This window comes from Erpetoichthys calabaricus, chromosome 3 (assembly GCF_900747795.2).
Source record: "Erpetoichthys calabaricus chromosome 3, fErpCal1.3, whole genome shotgun sequence".
In the NCBI taxonomy this organism is placed as follows: Eukaryota; Metazoa; Chordata; class Cladistia; order Polypteriformes; family Polypteridae; genus Erpetoichthys; species Erpetoichthys calabaricus.
The window spans coordinates 284,482,748-284,497,732 of NC_041396.2; positions in this window are offsets into that span (position 1 = coordinate 284,482,748).

Genomic DNA, 14,985 nt, shown 5'->3' on the forward strand with positions numbered 1-14,985 from the left:
GCATTAAATACTTCGGGGTGCATTTTGCAAATGACTACTCTTAGAGCTACAATACAGTCTGTGTGGTAAAGAAAGCCCACCAATGCCTCTGCTTCTTGAGGAGGCTAAAACAGGCTGGTCAGTGCCCCTCTATACTGACCTCCTTTTACAAGTGTGCGGTAGAGAGCATTCTTATTACCTGTATTATGGTGTGGTAAAGCAGTAGCTCAGCCACAAACAGGAGAGCACTTCAGAGGGTCTGCTCATTGGATCATCATCAGCAGCCTACCCACTCTCAAGGACCTTTACATCAAGCAGGTGCAAAAGTAAAGCCTCCTCCATTATGGAAAATGTCACTCATCCTGTACATGAACTGTTTTTCTCCCTTTAGTCTGGCAGGAGATTGGGCTGAAACTACCAGGTTAAGGAAAAGCCTCTTGGATACTATTAGACTAACGAATATAACATCAAGAAATCGGGCTGTACACTCTGTATGACTTATACTACACTTTTCATTTTAGTTTCAGTAGTTTCATGAGCTAAACTATCTGCTGCTGCCTTTTTTATTTTCTGCTAAATTACAGGGCATACTGCAATAATAGTTCTTAGTTAGTTATCTGAGTTTATTTTATGTATTAATGTACTGTATTTATTAGCCCAATTAACACTGCTATCGTGGGCTGCATCAGGAGTGGGCAGGAGGAGTATAGGAACCTAATCAAGGACTTTGTTGAATGGTGCGACTCAAACCACCTACAACTGAACACCAGCAAAACCAAGGAGCTGGTGGTGGATTTTAGGAGGCCCAGGCCCCTCATGGACCCCGTGATCATCAGAGGTGACTGTGTGAAGAGGGTGCAGATCTATAAATACCTGGGAGTGCAGCTGGATGATAAATTGGACTGGACTGCCAATACTGATGCTCTGTGTAAGAAAGGACAGAGCCGACTATACTTCCTTAGAAGGCTGGCGTCCTTCAACATCTGCAATAAGATGCTGCAGATGTTCTATCAGGTGGTTGTGGTGAGCTCCCTCTTCTACGCGGTGGTGTGCTGGGGAAGCAGCATAAAGAAGAGGGACGCCTCATGCTTAGACAAACTGGTGAGGAAGGCAGGCTCTATTGCAGGCACGGAGCTGGACAGTTTGACATCTGTGGCAGAGCGACGGGCGCCGAGCAAGCTCCTGTCAATCATGGAGAATCCACTGCATCCACTGAACAGTATCATCTCCAGACAGAAGAGCAGCTTCAGCGACATACTGCTGTCACTGTCCTGCTCCACTGACAGACTGAGGAGATCGTTCCTATTCCTACATGTTATTTTTACATGTTTTATTGTGTTATCTGTCATACCTTTATCACAAAGTTTATGGGGTTAAGGGTCTACTTAAGGCGTACTTTTTATTATGAAGTTTTTTATGGGGTTATCGTGTGCACTGTTTAATACTGGGACCTGAGTACTGAATTTCATTTCTGTATATGGATGTTGGAATGACAATAAAAGATCCTTGATAAAGCAGAATCCTACTTCTTACACCAATGCAGTGCTGCTTGGTGCTTGCCAGTGCTGATTCAATGGATTTATGATCATTTTATCCTTAAAGGGAGTGCTAGTTTTAAGCCAAACAAAGATAAAAAAAAGCTGGCGACTATGCAGGCTTGCTGTTTTTATAGGTGCCCCTGCTACTAGTGATGCCAGCTCATACTTCTGGTGATTCATCCCTAGCTGATGTAACTCGTCCAGGCCTGCTACAGAATTAGCAGTGATAATGTCATTTTGCTAGTAAATGGAATCCCCTACTGATGAGTGGCTTTTAAGTTAAGTTGGCATGGTTGTGCAGTCGTTAGCGCTACTGCTTTGCGAATTTAGCACTTACAGTAAGTATACATACTGTGCCTGGTTGTTGTTTGTGTGGATTTGGTATATTTTGCCAAAGTCAACAACATTTACAAAGTAAAGCTTTTGTTTTTTCATATGGACTGATATCCCACAAGTACTGCTTTTAAATGCAAGAACAGGTACAGTATTTTTTTTTACATTTATATGAAAAATTAACCACTTAAGAACCCAATTTATTGTGACAAATTAATGGTTTCCAAGTGTGCACAATTCCCTGCTAACATCTGAGCTGCTGTTCCATCTGTACTGCATGCTCATAGACTCCATACTTGTTTGTGCTTTCTGTTCTGTGTTGGATTCTAATTGTGTGTTGCTGACAAAGTAAGCTTTCTGTTGCCTTTATAATCAACATGCTGAGTGTACTTTAAGTATATAACTAACATTTTAACTTCTAATAACATTTAGTTCTCATATATGTAAATGGCGTGCCTGTATTTGGAAATTGGGTTAATGGTGCCATCTACTGGTTGACTTAAAGAATAACATTTCAGATTTAAAGTAACCAAAATTTTGGAGTTTGTAATTACTCTTCCTGGGTAATCTATAATGTTTCAGTTTAGCCATTTTGATTGTTTGTTTGATACGCACTTCTTTGGTACTTATGTACTTACTGTACTTATTTAGTTCTGTTTAGATACCACACACATATGCACATACAGTATCTACCAAAGTATTTGCTGAAAGGGTGTTCAAATGACTCTCTGGTGTGGTTTGCTATTCTTTCTGATAGAAGAATTAGGCCAGCTGGTGTACAATGAGACCAGTAGCATTCAACTGTCCTTCACACCAAGTCTCTAAAAAAATAACTTCAACTTGAAAAATAATTAATGTAGCCTTTAAAGCACATTATTATCACTTATTGAAGCCATCATTTGCCAAAAATGACACAACAACTGAAAATCAATTTCAATTCTCATCTAGTTGATAACAGAGACAAATGTCTGCCATGAATACTGCTACTTCCAGAGAAAAAAATTGAAACTGTACACTATCTAGGATTAAATTTGTTTAGGCCTGCAACTGTAACTCTGAGAAGATTTAATGGCTTTTATTTTCTACTTTATGGCAGTAACTGGGGCTGAATATGTAAACCCAAAATTGAAACCAGCAGAATACTGAAAATTAAACAACTGTGCTAAGTTTTGTAAAAAGGGTGAGACTGCAATCATTGTTTAGAGGGTGCTTAAATCAGAAAATTTGCATTTCCAATAAAGCAAAGCTTTCTGTTTCAAAAGTAAAGTTCAAACAAAGCGGTCTCCATAAACCCTCATCTTTGAATAGCTTGGTATTTATTAAAGAACTCATTAGCACTAGTCCTCACAACATCATCGCTGCAGGGATGCATTCATGGAGACCAAAGGGACACTACAGGTCATGATGTCATCAATCCCTGACCAAAACAATGTGATAATGTAAATTAAAAAAAAAAAAAACAGACATAATAGAAATCATACCAAAAAACAGCATTGAAAGATTTGATTTATATTTTAAACAACCATTTTGTTCCATTACTATATAGGTACACTAAAGAAGCGGGAGAATATTAAAAAATATGTTTGGAAGGAAGAAAGCCCCCAACTGAAGGAAAACAGGATCCGCATTTTCAGTGCACGTTGTTGTGTATTTTGCCTTTGTTAAGTAGCCATGTTAATACCCCAATTTACATAAAGAAACGCTGTGTGCTTTGCCTTGTGGGAAAAAGGAAGTGTTGATAACTCACATCTAAAACAGAGTAAAGAGCAAGTGAAGTTAACCAGTGTCTCTGTAGTTATTATTTGTTTGGAGTTGGAAGGAACACAACACACGTTATCTCCAAAAATGTGGCTTAATTGATCACAACTCTTTATATTAAACCAATTAACCATTGGCTCCTCCTCTTATGTACCTATTAGTAAAGAAGGGAAAAAAAGTTATTTGGAAAAGTATGTGCGTCTCGGGAACTGCAGGTCTGACCTTGTGGTCAGCAACACAGGAGCGCCACAGGGGACTGTACTTTCTCCGGTCCTGTTCAGCCTATATACATCAGACTTCCAATACAACTCAGAGTCCTGCCACGTGCAAAAGTTCGTTGACGACACTGCTATCGTGGGCTGCATTAGGAGTGGGCAGGAGGAGGAGTATAGGAACCTAATCAAGGACTTTGTTAAATGGTGTGACACAAACCACCTACACCTATACACCAGCAAAACCAAGGAGCTGGTGGTGGATTTTAGGAGGACCAGGCCCATCATGGACCCAGTGAACAACAGAGGTGACTTCTGCACACCTTCTGTGTGCAGAAGGTGCAGACCTATAAATACCTGGGAGTGCAGCTGGATGATAAATTGGACTGGAGAGGACAGAGGACAGAGCCAACTATACTTCCTTAGAAGGCTGGTGTCCTTCAACATCTGCAATAAGGTTGTGACATAATGACGGACTTGTCCACACCTGCCCATGAAATAGCCTTTGAGTCAATTGTCCAATTACTTTTGAGCCCCTGAAATGAAGGGATTGTGTTAAAAAATGCTGTAGTTGCCTCACATTTTTATGCAATTGTTTTGTTCACCCCACTGAATTAAAGCTGAAAGTCTGCACTTCAACTGCATCTGAGTTGTTTCATTTAAAATTCATTGTGGTAATGTACAGAACCAAAATTAGAAAAAAGTTGTCTCTGTCCAAATATTTATGGACCTAATTGTATCTATCTATCTGATACCAGAAAAAAAGAAAAAAGAACGACATCAGAAAACTTGCAAATGACAGGCAGTTATCCATCAAGATCATTTAGTCAGGTACTAACTAAGTTAATCCATTATCTTATTTAGATATTTTTATAAGCTGTTATAGTTTCCACTTCACCTACATAATAAATCAAGATGAAACCTCAATTTCAAATGCTCATTTTAATATTAATTTATCCAAAGTAAATAGTGAATATTAATTTAAGATGTGCATAACATGCCTTACTGATGTAAAAGGTCACATTTTATACTAAACAAAGTGAAATAAGCACCACATCACAAACTACAACACCACTGACACAGTGTGACCCTGAGTAAGACACTTCACCTGCTGTGTTCCAATTGGTAAAAACAAAAAGAAAGGTAACCAATTGAATCCTCAAACATTGTAAATCACTTTGTATAAATTCATTGGACAGATAAATAAATGTAAATGTAAAATGAAAATGTACAAAACGTAACAATTCAATTCATTGTAATAGTGGACGGCGGCATATACAGGCAGCATAGGGACTGGGCGGACTGGGACAAAGCGTCAGACCATCGCAGATCCCAAATAAAAGTCAAACACTATATAAATTTAAAGGAGCTGTTGGATGAATTTAAATTTTTGTGCTAACACTTTGTTGTGGTGTACAAAATGTGTAAATTTTGGTCTATATTTTCATTATAGTACTTTGCTTAAGACAAAACAACAGATGCACTTAAATGCAGGTCACTTGCAAGGACAATTAACAGCAAATCTGTTTTCCTGAATCACAGTAGCATTTGTTTGATCTGAGCAGGAATATAATATAAACAGTTTGTTTACATACATAATTTCAACAAATCTTACCTAATATCTAAGAGAATACAAAGGGATTATGCTGTATAATTGTGCGGGAAATGTTTATAATAGTGTGGGAGAGTTTATAAGGGCTTAAAATATATAAAAATAACCATATGAACATATGGTTTTTACTTCATGGATTTTCACCTTTGTGGGGTGTTCTGGAACGCAACCCCCGTGATCGAGGAGGGATTACTGTACAGTGGTACTTCTGGTCACGACTGTAATTCATTCCAAAACTCTGAACGTGACCCGATTTGGTCACGATCCAAACGTAATTTCCCCATAAAATTGTATGTAAATACAATTAATCTGTTCCAGACCGTATTATTATTCATGTAATAAATACCACGCTGCTTTTAACTTTCTATACTTTGTCTTCATGTCTAGAGTGATTGAAATAATAAGGTAGATTTCTTTGAGCATCTGGAGTAACCTGGTTTGCCATATGCTTCGTGCTACGATGTTTATTAAGGTCTGAGGGTGTGAGCTCCACCCAATAGTTAGGGAACAGTGCGTAAAGTAAGGCATTCTCGGTTGATAAATGGCCTATAGCCAAGGATGTTGAGCCTTTGTATGTTTGAGTATATTCCTAGAGACCAAAGTAATATTTATGTCTGAGATATATTTAAAACAACATATGTTGTTCATGCCAACCATAAGTAAGACTCTTGAAGTGCCAGAAGAGTGTCAGGCTATTGTGTGGTTTAATGTGCCAGAGGTTAACCAGCTGTGTGTGTGTCATTCATGGGGCACTGTTGTGTTTCTGTGTGTATGTGTGTGGTAATCTTAAGGTGCGATAGTAGACCAACCCAGTAACGAACCTGATGAGTACACTTACAGGGAAATATCACAATAATACATTTTGGTATAGTGAGCAGGATTTTGGGGGTAACCATGTTTTGCACCCTGTTTTTAAATACTGTTTTGATGTATGTGTGTGTGTATGTATTTGAATTTTAGGGCACCCAGTGTATAAATGCAGTGGAAGTAAAACAGTGATTGGTTGCTGAATTAAATATAACCAAAAAAAGTTTTGAGACTTCATGTGTACCCCTATACACCTGCATGTTTGTTAGTGCTGGTGGTAGTGAGTGCCTGATTGGAGAACAGTGGTGGTGATAAGACTGTGCAAGCATCGCTCACATGTACCTGAATGTATGGAATCTTAATGAGTCCTACGTGAAGCACTAATGAATGACTAGCAGAGTAGACATCATTCATAGTAAGTGCTTGTGTGGAAAGGAATTATGTTTGTGTGTGTTAGCTTACATGGGCCAACCCATAACAAATTTGGCAAATTGTATTACAGAAGCATTGTGGACTCAGAAATACCTAAATTCATATTAAAGCCAGCCATCTTCCAAAGGAGTGGCAGAGGCAAGCAGGCTAAAGCTAGGAAATGGAAACTTGTAGTTCAGGCAGAGAAAGCAGAAGCTGAGCTGCCACAAAATGGATGAGGACTGGGATTAAAAGCAGGAAAACAGAGATCTTAACCATCAAACCATTGCTGTTCTTATCAATGATATAACACTAATGTCTAAGTTACAAATAAAGACATACAAAATATTTATCAACTTATATACAAAATTTCACACAACAACACACTCTGATCATGAATATTATAGGATAACTGATACCAATGAACATAAATAATTCAATGTTTGTTATCTACGTTTGTGGGTCTTAAAGAAAACTAAAGTCTGATTTGGTAATTCTTACTATAGCCTGTCCTTCAGTTTTAAGGTTTGTTCTTATTATTGTAAAACCCATGACTGTTGCTATAGCACTTACCACATGTACAGCATCGACTGATTTTGTAAGGTTTGTCTTTAATATATTCCGCAGTGATAGCCATTACTTTATATACTAAAACAAATGAAAATTATTTAAAAATTTTCTTTTAAATTTTAAAGTGAATTATAATCAAAGTAAAGATAATAATAATACTATAACAGCTGGTACCACTGGGTCTCATATTTTGGTTAAGACAGCAATCCCAGCTGAACTGAGTAAACTCACCTTACTTTGTTACATTATTTAATAAAACTGTATAAAACTCAGATTCATCCATATTGCATTGTGCGAAACACACCACTCTTAATAAACTATCCAGACAATGGTGAATTGCATGTGAGTGGGCAGTATTCTGTGACTTGTATACCGTAAGGAGGGGGCTACCTTCGAAGAAAATGGACAAATTATATTTCAGAAATTCAAAATTGGCTAACAGATTGTCTAATCACAGTTTAGAATGGAAAAGCTTTGCCAAGACACTCAGCAATGTAGTTTGAAACCCTCCGCCTTTCTGTGTAACAAGTGAAAATAGGAAACAATGTTCGAATTTACATGAGAGATTGCTTGTAAGTATTAAACATATTTAATTGTGGGTTATAGATATATGAAGCAGTGTAAATAATATCAGTGTTATGCCAGGTCCGCATTTTTCTTGCCCAATATGACTATTATTGATCGTGGTGTGTGGAAAAAAAATCAGCTTTCGCAGGTTACCTTTTTTGGGCTACTTTAACAAAAAAGTGTAATTCTGGGCTATTTTTCAACCACCCGGCCAAAGAATTTTTACTATGTTTTTCAGCCATCTAGTACTCCTTCCCCTGCTATTTGCATTTGTATTATATTCTTTACTGTTCTAAACCCCGCATTGTGTGATGGTATATCTCAAAGGTGACCCTCCCCACTGGGGCTTTAGTATGTACCTGATCCTCTCGCTCTGATACCACTGCCCCCCCATTTTCTAGTGTGTCATTTTCTGTACCTCAAGCACTGGACTATTCTTTGGGCAAATTTTTAAGCAGTCATAGGGATATAAAGTTTTTTGGAACCTAGTAACACTGAGTAAAATCAATGGTTAATTAGGCACAGTCAAATACATATAAAGTACACCGAGCACAGTTTCTTAAAGGTGCAGAATACAGCTCATAGTGTAGTTTTTTGTAGTACTATTTTTATACCAGTTTCTTACTAATGAAAAAGAAATAATAATAAAAAGAAATAATAAAATATGCTATTCATAGGGCAGAGTGATGGCTTTGAGGCTAGGGATCTGTTGCCAGAACGAATCCACAAGTGACTCTACTCTGTCAGGCCCTTGAGCAAGGCCCTTAATATTCAATTGCTTCGTCCTGGGTATGACATTAAGCTACATCCAGGCCTGCAAGGAGGTCTTCCAACTTACAGGGAAAACTTGGGGGCTGGTGGTAGGATTGGCACTTCTACCACTGTAAAAAAATTTACTGTTTCAGTGTGGTGTGGAGGTGGCACTTGGGTCCCAATCCAGGTGGTTTGTCATGTGGTGGGTGCGGCAATGCACTATAAGCGCTTGCTCCCAACCCTTCACACTATTCATTTCCTATAACGTGAATTTGTAGTGTGTTAAAAATAACGTAAAATTAGTAGTAGATTAGAAATGTCATTTATGCAAATTTCATTTTATGGAGTTATGACAAAGGCACAGTGAGCTATAATTTTACACTTGGAGGGGATTGGGGTGTTAGGGAAACTGCAATTCCTTGCTAAGCTTTTATTTTGAAAAGACTGCCTGAGGTAATGTGAACACAGGAAGGACTTTTATATTGAAGCAAAGTGTAACAGGAAGTTCATCATCCTGAGGAAGACAGAGGAAAAGAAAAAAATATGAAGCCACTGGGGAGCAGGAGATCCTCCATCTTGGAAACAGGTCCGTAGAGTAAGCTGCTGGGACGGGTCTTAAGGATTACGAAGTGGTTGTAGAATTCTAAGTGGAATGGAGAAGCTTTCAAATAATTTGTTTAATGGATGATGCTTACTGGATATTCCCAGACTTTAGAAAAAGAAAAAACAACCAGCACTGGATGTAGCTAAAAATGCTCCATTGGGTGGGTAAGATCAATTCTATTTCATAAAAACAGAGACTATTCCCTTGTTTGGTGGAAGTTTTGAAATAAGACTCAGTTTTCTTTAGTTTATTCTAACATTTTTCTTCTGTATGTGCATGTGTGTATATATATATATATATATATATATATATATATATATATATATATATATATATATTTTGATAGATGTCCCTGAAAGAGAAGAATGGAGGAAGGCAGCCTTTTCAGGGCACTGCCTTCCCCAGGACGCTAGGTGGCAGCTCCCCTGGACAGCAACGGTTCCCCGGATGCCCTCAGGGCATCCTGGGACATGGAGTCCATTTCCTCAGCCCTGTTGGGTACTACAACCCGGAAGTACTTCGGAGTCACAAGGACGGAAGCCCGCAGTACTTCCAGGCTACTTGAGAACTGATGATGTGGCATTTGACCCGGAAAAAGAGAAGGAGCACTTCCGGGTCATGGACTATATAAAGGACAATGCGAGACTCAGCAAAGAGAGCTGGAGTTGGGTGGTAGAGTGACGGAGCTGCTGGGAGGAGTGGATGATTGTTGTATGGTTATTGATTATTTGTATTGATTATGGTTGGAGAATTGTGGCGAGTGTGGTGCTTTGTGCACTGTATTTGAAGAAAAATATTAAAATTCTTCTTTGGTGCTTTTAAACATGTGTCCTGGATGTCTGTCTGTGGGGTTTCACGGGGCAACAGCGACCCCTAGCGTCCACAATATATATATATATATATATATATATATATATATATATATATATATATATATATATGTATATATATATATATATATATACACATTCCAGTACTTGTAGTTGTTTATGATTTAAATCTACATTCTAAAAACAGTTAGTTTTGTTAAACCGTAAATTAAAGGGGTATAGTTTTTTTTTTGGGAGCATTCTAGAATTCAACCTTGGTGTTTTAGTAGCTCAACTTGGTGGCAGTTGATTGTTGCAGAGTCACTTAGTTTTGAAATTAACAGTAATGCTTTGGCAATTTAAGGATATACAAGCACACGGAGTTGCAGCAACACATTCCCAAATTTCAGTGTTGTCTCTCCAAACTTCATTTCTTCTTTCATTGAGGAAATAACCTTTATTAATCTTTACTTACCTTAAAAATCTTATATGTATACGGTATCTCCATTCAACATATAGCAGATGGGCTCAGTACATAAGTAAATTGATCATTTGTTGATGATATCTGATTTGAATTGCAAATCAGGATTCAAATGTTCACTTCATACAGTGTGTTCTGAAACCAGTAAACTGATCAATGTTTATACCACATTACAATGCAATATAAAATTTACTTAATTATGTAATATTAGGAATAAATTAACTGATGGCAGATATATGAAATAAACGATTGGTAGACAGCTTCAAAGTACACCCAAGAGATTTTACATGTTAAGTTTCAAGAGAAGCTGTGGTATTAAATAACAGAACAGGGAAAACAGAAATACTGAGAAAGGAAGTACAGCAAAAGCTAAAGGGATCGAGTGTAATTAACAAATGAAAGGGGTACAAAATAGCAATATGATAAACTGAAAAAAACAAAGCACATGTGTCAAGAAAAACAGACAGAGTTAATATCATATAGCAGGGCAGTGATCAAAATATCATTGACCCTGGAAATCCATTAATGAATGTCAAGCAAACCAAACTCCAGAAATAGCTGGTGGGTTTCCAGCATAGGTTTGAAAGTCAAGAATATTGGAACCTCATGAAAAGAGTATTTGCCAAGATATAAGGAGTCCAACATCAGAAAATCTCATCTCTTTGATAGGTTTATATGGTGCAAGCAACACAGGCGCATATTGTACAGGGTTGGAAAAACACCTTTGTAAGCCAACTTTAGGTTCTGCTGTTTGAGAGGAAGTCAGTGTGAATGGGTACTCTTAGGGGCCATGTAGTTATTTTGATGAGATCAAGACTAATTGCATTTTATGAGTAGTTAGCCACAGCATGCTTTCCATCAAAAGGCACAGCTTGTTTAAAATGCTTGTGCAGTGATATTTACATAGCTGAATCTACTGATATATAGTAATAATAAGAAACAATATGTGACATAACATTGATCCTTTAGATTGAAGTAGTGGAGAATTCCCACATGTATAAATTTATTATAAACACAAGTAAGTATTGTATAGCATTTTTAACATTTATGTTTATGTCATACTTAAAGAAACTGATAAAGTTAATTTAAGACAGAAGGAAGCCAGTAGACACATCTTTGTCCATACTACTACATTTTCATTTAAAACAATATTTTCAAACAACAATTATCTCTGTGCATACTAGTGTTTTCACATCATTTCCACGAGTATCTCTGTCCACACTAAAACAACATAAAACGCATATGAAGTAGCCATTCGCCAACACTGACCTAGAGCGTGTAATTGAAAAACTCTTTGAAGGGACGGTAATGTCGACGATCACTGTCAAGAAAGTTATTTGCCTTTGCATATGTAAGCAACATTCAAACTACACAAAATGCAGTTTAAATGCTTACAGTTAAGCACCACAACAAGCACCATGGAAAGCAACTCTTTTTATGTCTGCTGTATTGGAATATGTTCTTCTGCCCTAAAAGGTGAACAATCAGGGAATGAGATATTGTAATAAGCAGGATCCAATCAGGGAATGGGCACGTAACAAGGAATGACAAATAAGAGCACAGTTAAGAATCTGCATTTTCAAAAGTCTATGTTTTCACCTTTTCACACTGCAAATCCGAGCTGGCGTTTTCAGAAGTATAACTTCTACAATTAGAATTTAACCTTTTGAAAACAAAAGAAACTGAACAACTAATCTTTACTATGAAAACAGAGAGAAGGCTAATAAGATCTTAGCTCAACAAATACACAAGCAGGACGTTTGCATTGCAATAACAGAAATTACTAATGCAAATAAAGATAAAATCATTGACCATAAAACAAACCCATACATTTAGGGAGTACTATAAATCCTTATATTCTACTCAGTTTAAAGAAAACAAGACACAATCCTAAAGAGTTTTTGACACAATACAAATACCACAGCTAAATACTCTTAGTGCAGAGGAACTGGACAAACCTCTGGCACTCTCAGAGCTACTGAATTTTATGAAATCACTCCAAAGTGGGAAAACACCATGCTCACATCGCGATGTATAAAAACTAAACTTGGCATAAAGCCATGCACATTCTCACAGCAGCTCTCCCACTTGCTTACATGCATCTCTGCTCAGTTTTGTAAACTGGCAGCACCCAGCGTCAAAGCAGTTGTACTGTTCCTGTGTGGTTTCCCTTTCTTTTTTTAGATCCACATCCATGATCAAATACACTGAAATTAACCGCATATCATTTATTAACTTAAGGCACTTGATTGTAATCAACCTGTAACAATATAATGGTACACAGAATGGCCAAGCTATTCCAAATACCATAGCTTCTTTAGCGTTGTTACTCTCAGTGCGCCACTCAGAGTATTTTAACTCATTGTATCTAAGTGTGGAATCACAGCTGTACAGCAGCTGATCGGAAAGCTCTATGGCAGGTTGTGTCGAGAGCGTAGTGGATTGTTGGCATACATCTTCCATCCCTGGAGGACATTTATAGCATAAAAACACATACAAACTACAGTTAAAATCTTAAATGACCTTTCAGCATTTGTTTAATTTAAATTTAAATTCATTTTATGATTTCTCTATAATTCATTTTTTAACTTAAAACAATTGTTTACTAAATTTTTTTCTAAAGTTAACTTACAGCCTTTTAATTCTGTTACCTTAGAAAACCATTCCAAGTGATTAACTTTTAAACGGTCAGTACAAAGTTATTTGTTGTTTTTCAGTTTTCCAGGTTTGTAAACAAGAGAAAATTGTGAGGTAATTGTATTTATATATTCTGGGGCGAAAGGTTTGGATACAAATAGGAATCAGTTACCACCCAACATCCTCACAAAGATCTCACCATACAAGGGGTGAAGGGATCCATTCCAGGCAAGGGAATGACACAGCTTGATCAAGGAGCATTTAAGGAATACAGTATTCTTTCATTCCACCAGGTCCCTATTTATTCCTAGTTTGCAGACTATAGATTAACTTGAAGAAGCTTGCTTCATCCGACCAACTGGAATAATTAGACACTGTTATGTGCAAAGTGAAAAATACAGCTTACCCGCTAAATCTAGTTTCAAGCTCGTCTGAATCTTAGGTATCAATGTAAGCCTTTCTCCAAACTTATACACTTTGGCCTATACAGACACAAAAAGGAGAAAGGCCCAAAGATAGTTTTAAGTAATCTATTAAGAGTATAAAAAAAATCTGGCAGAGCAAGGAAAACTGCCAAACCTCTGGCCCAAGTAACAAAAAGTTAAGGCTCTTTATTCACATGAATGTATTTGCATGAATCAGGTAGAAGACAAAAGAAACTAGGTCACATATTAATGTTTTGCTGTATGTTTCCTCACAGTAAAACTGTTAGTGTTAAATTAACACTTTAAGTGCATATATGAGTCCATATTTATACACTTCTTTTACATTAAGCTTTCTTTATTTATTTCAGATCAATGCATTACAATAGAAGTTAAAATAACATGACATTCAAATATAAGTTTTGGTAAAACAAAATTACAGAATTTTAAGTCTGTTCAATCAGAGCTACAAATGATCCCATATATCAATAAAAAAATAAAATATGTAATTATAGACCACACTAAAACCTTCACCCTTAACTACATTAGAGAGCAAATGAGTAATAAAATGAGAAAAAAAATAAGAAGGAACACTGTGTTATACAGCCTCTTATTAATTATAGTTATAGAAGTTGAGCAGACACACAAGCAGGAGCTTAGTAGAGTTCTTTTAAAACGACATTAATGCATTCTTGGCAAATTCTAAAGAAGCTGTGTGCAGTTGCTTGTAAATAAATTTTGATTTTTTTTCTAGTTTTAGATCATTTTAAATATTTTTCCATTGAGTTATGGATGTTGCGTTAGGATTCTTCAAATTAAGGAGAATTAGTTGATATGGTGTTAGCATAGTGTAATAAAATAATGTTCAGTTAATTACCAGATAATCTAAGCTCTGATAAAATAACTGCAAAGACTGCTGTAGGAGGATTTGCAGTGATCTTAAATCCTAAACTATCTGGTAGATAAGAAAAAAACTTTTTCCAAAACAGCTTTAGTTTTGGACAGTCCCAAAACATATGCCCAAGTGAGGCTGGAGCTCCCTGATAAATTTTATATAGGTTTAATTGGGAAAGGTGTATACAGTGGGTGACTTTCACCAGGATTACAGTGTGTTCGAATGAATTGAAGGAGAATGAATGTTCCAGATTTTCGACTTCCACTCTTTGCCTGAGATAGTGCAAAGAGATCTCTTTCCCAGGACTGGCAAAGGTGGAGTAGCCATGGACACTGTGACAATACTTGATAAAGTCTGATAATGCTTCCAATATTTTTCTGATTTCTAGCTAAATTGGGCGGAGTGGTGGCTCTGAGACTAGGGATCTGCACCTGGAATCAGAAGGTTGCCAGTTTGAATCCTGCAAACACCAGAAATTACTCTACTCTACTGGGTCCTTGAGCAAGGACCTTAATCTGCAATTGCTTAGTCCTACGTATATTAATCTGCATCCAGCCCTGCAAGCAGGTCCTCTAACTTGCAGAGAAAACTTGAGGG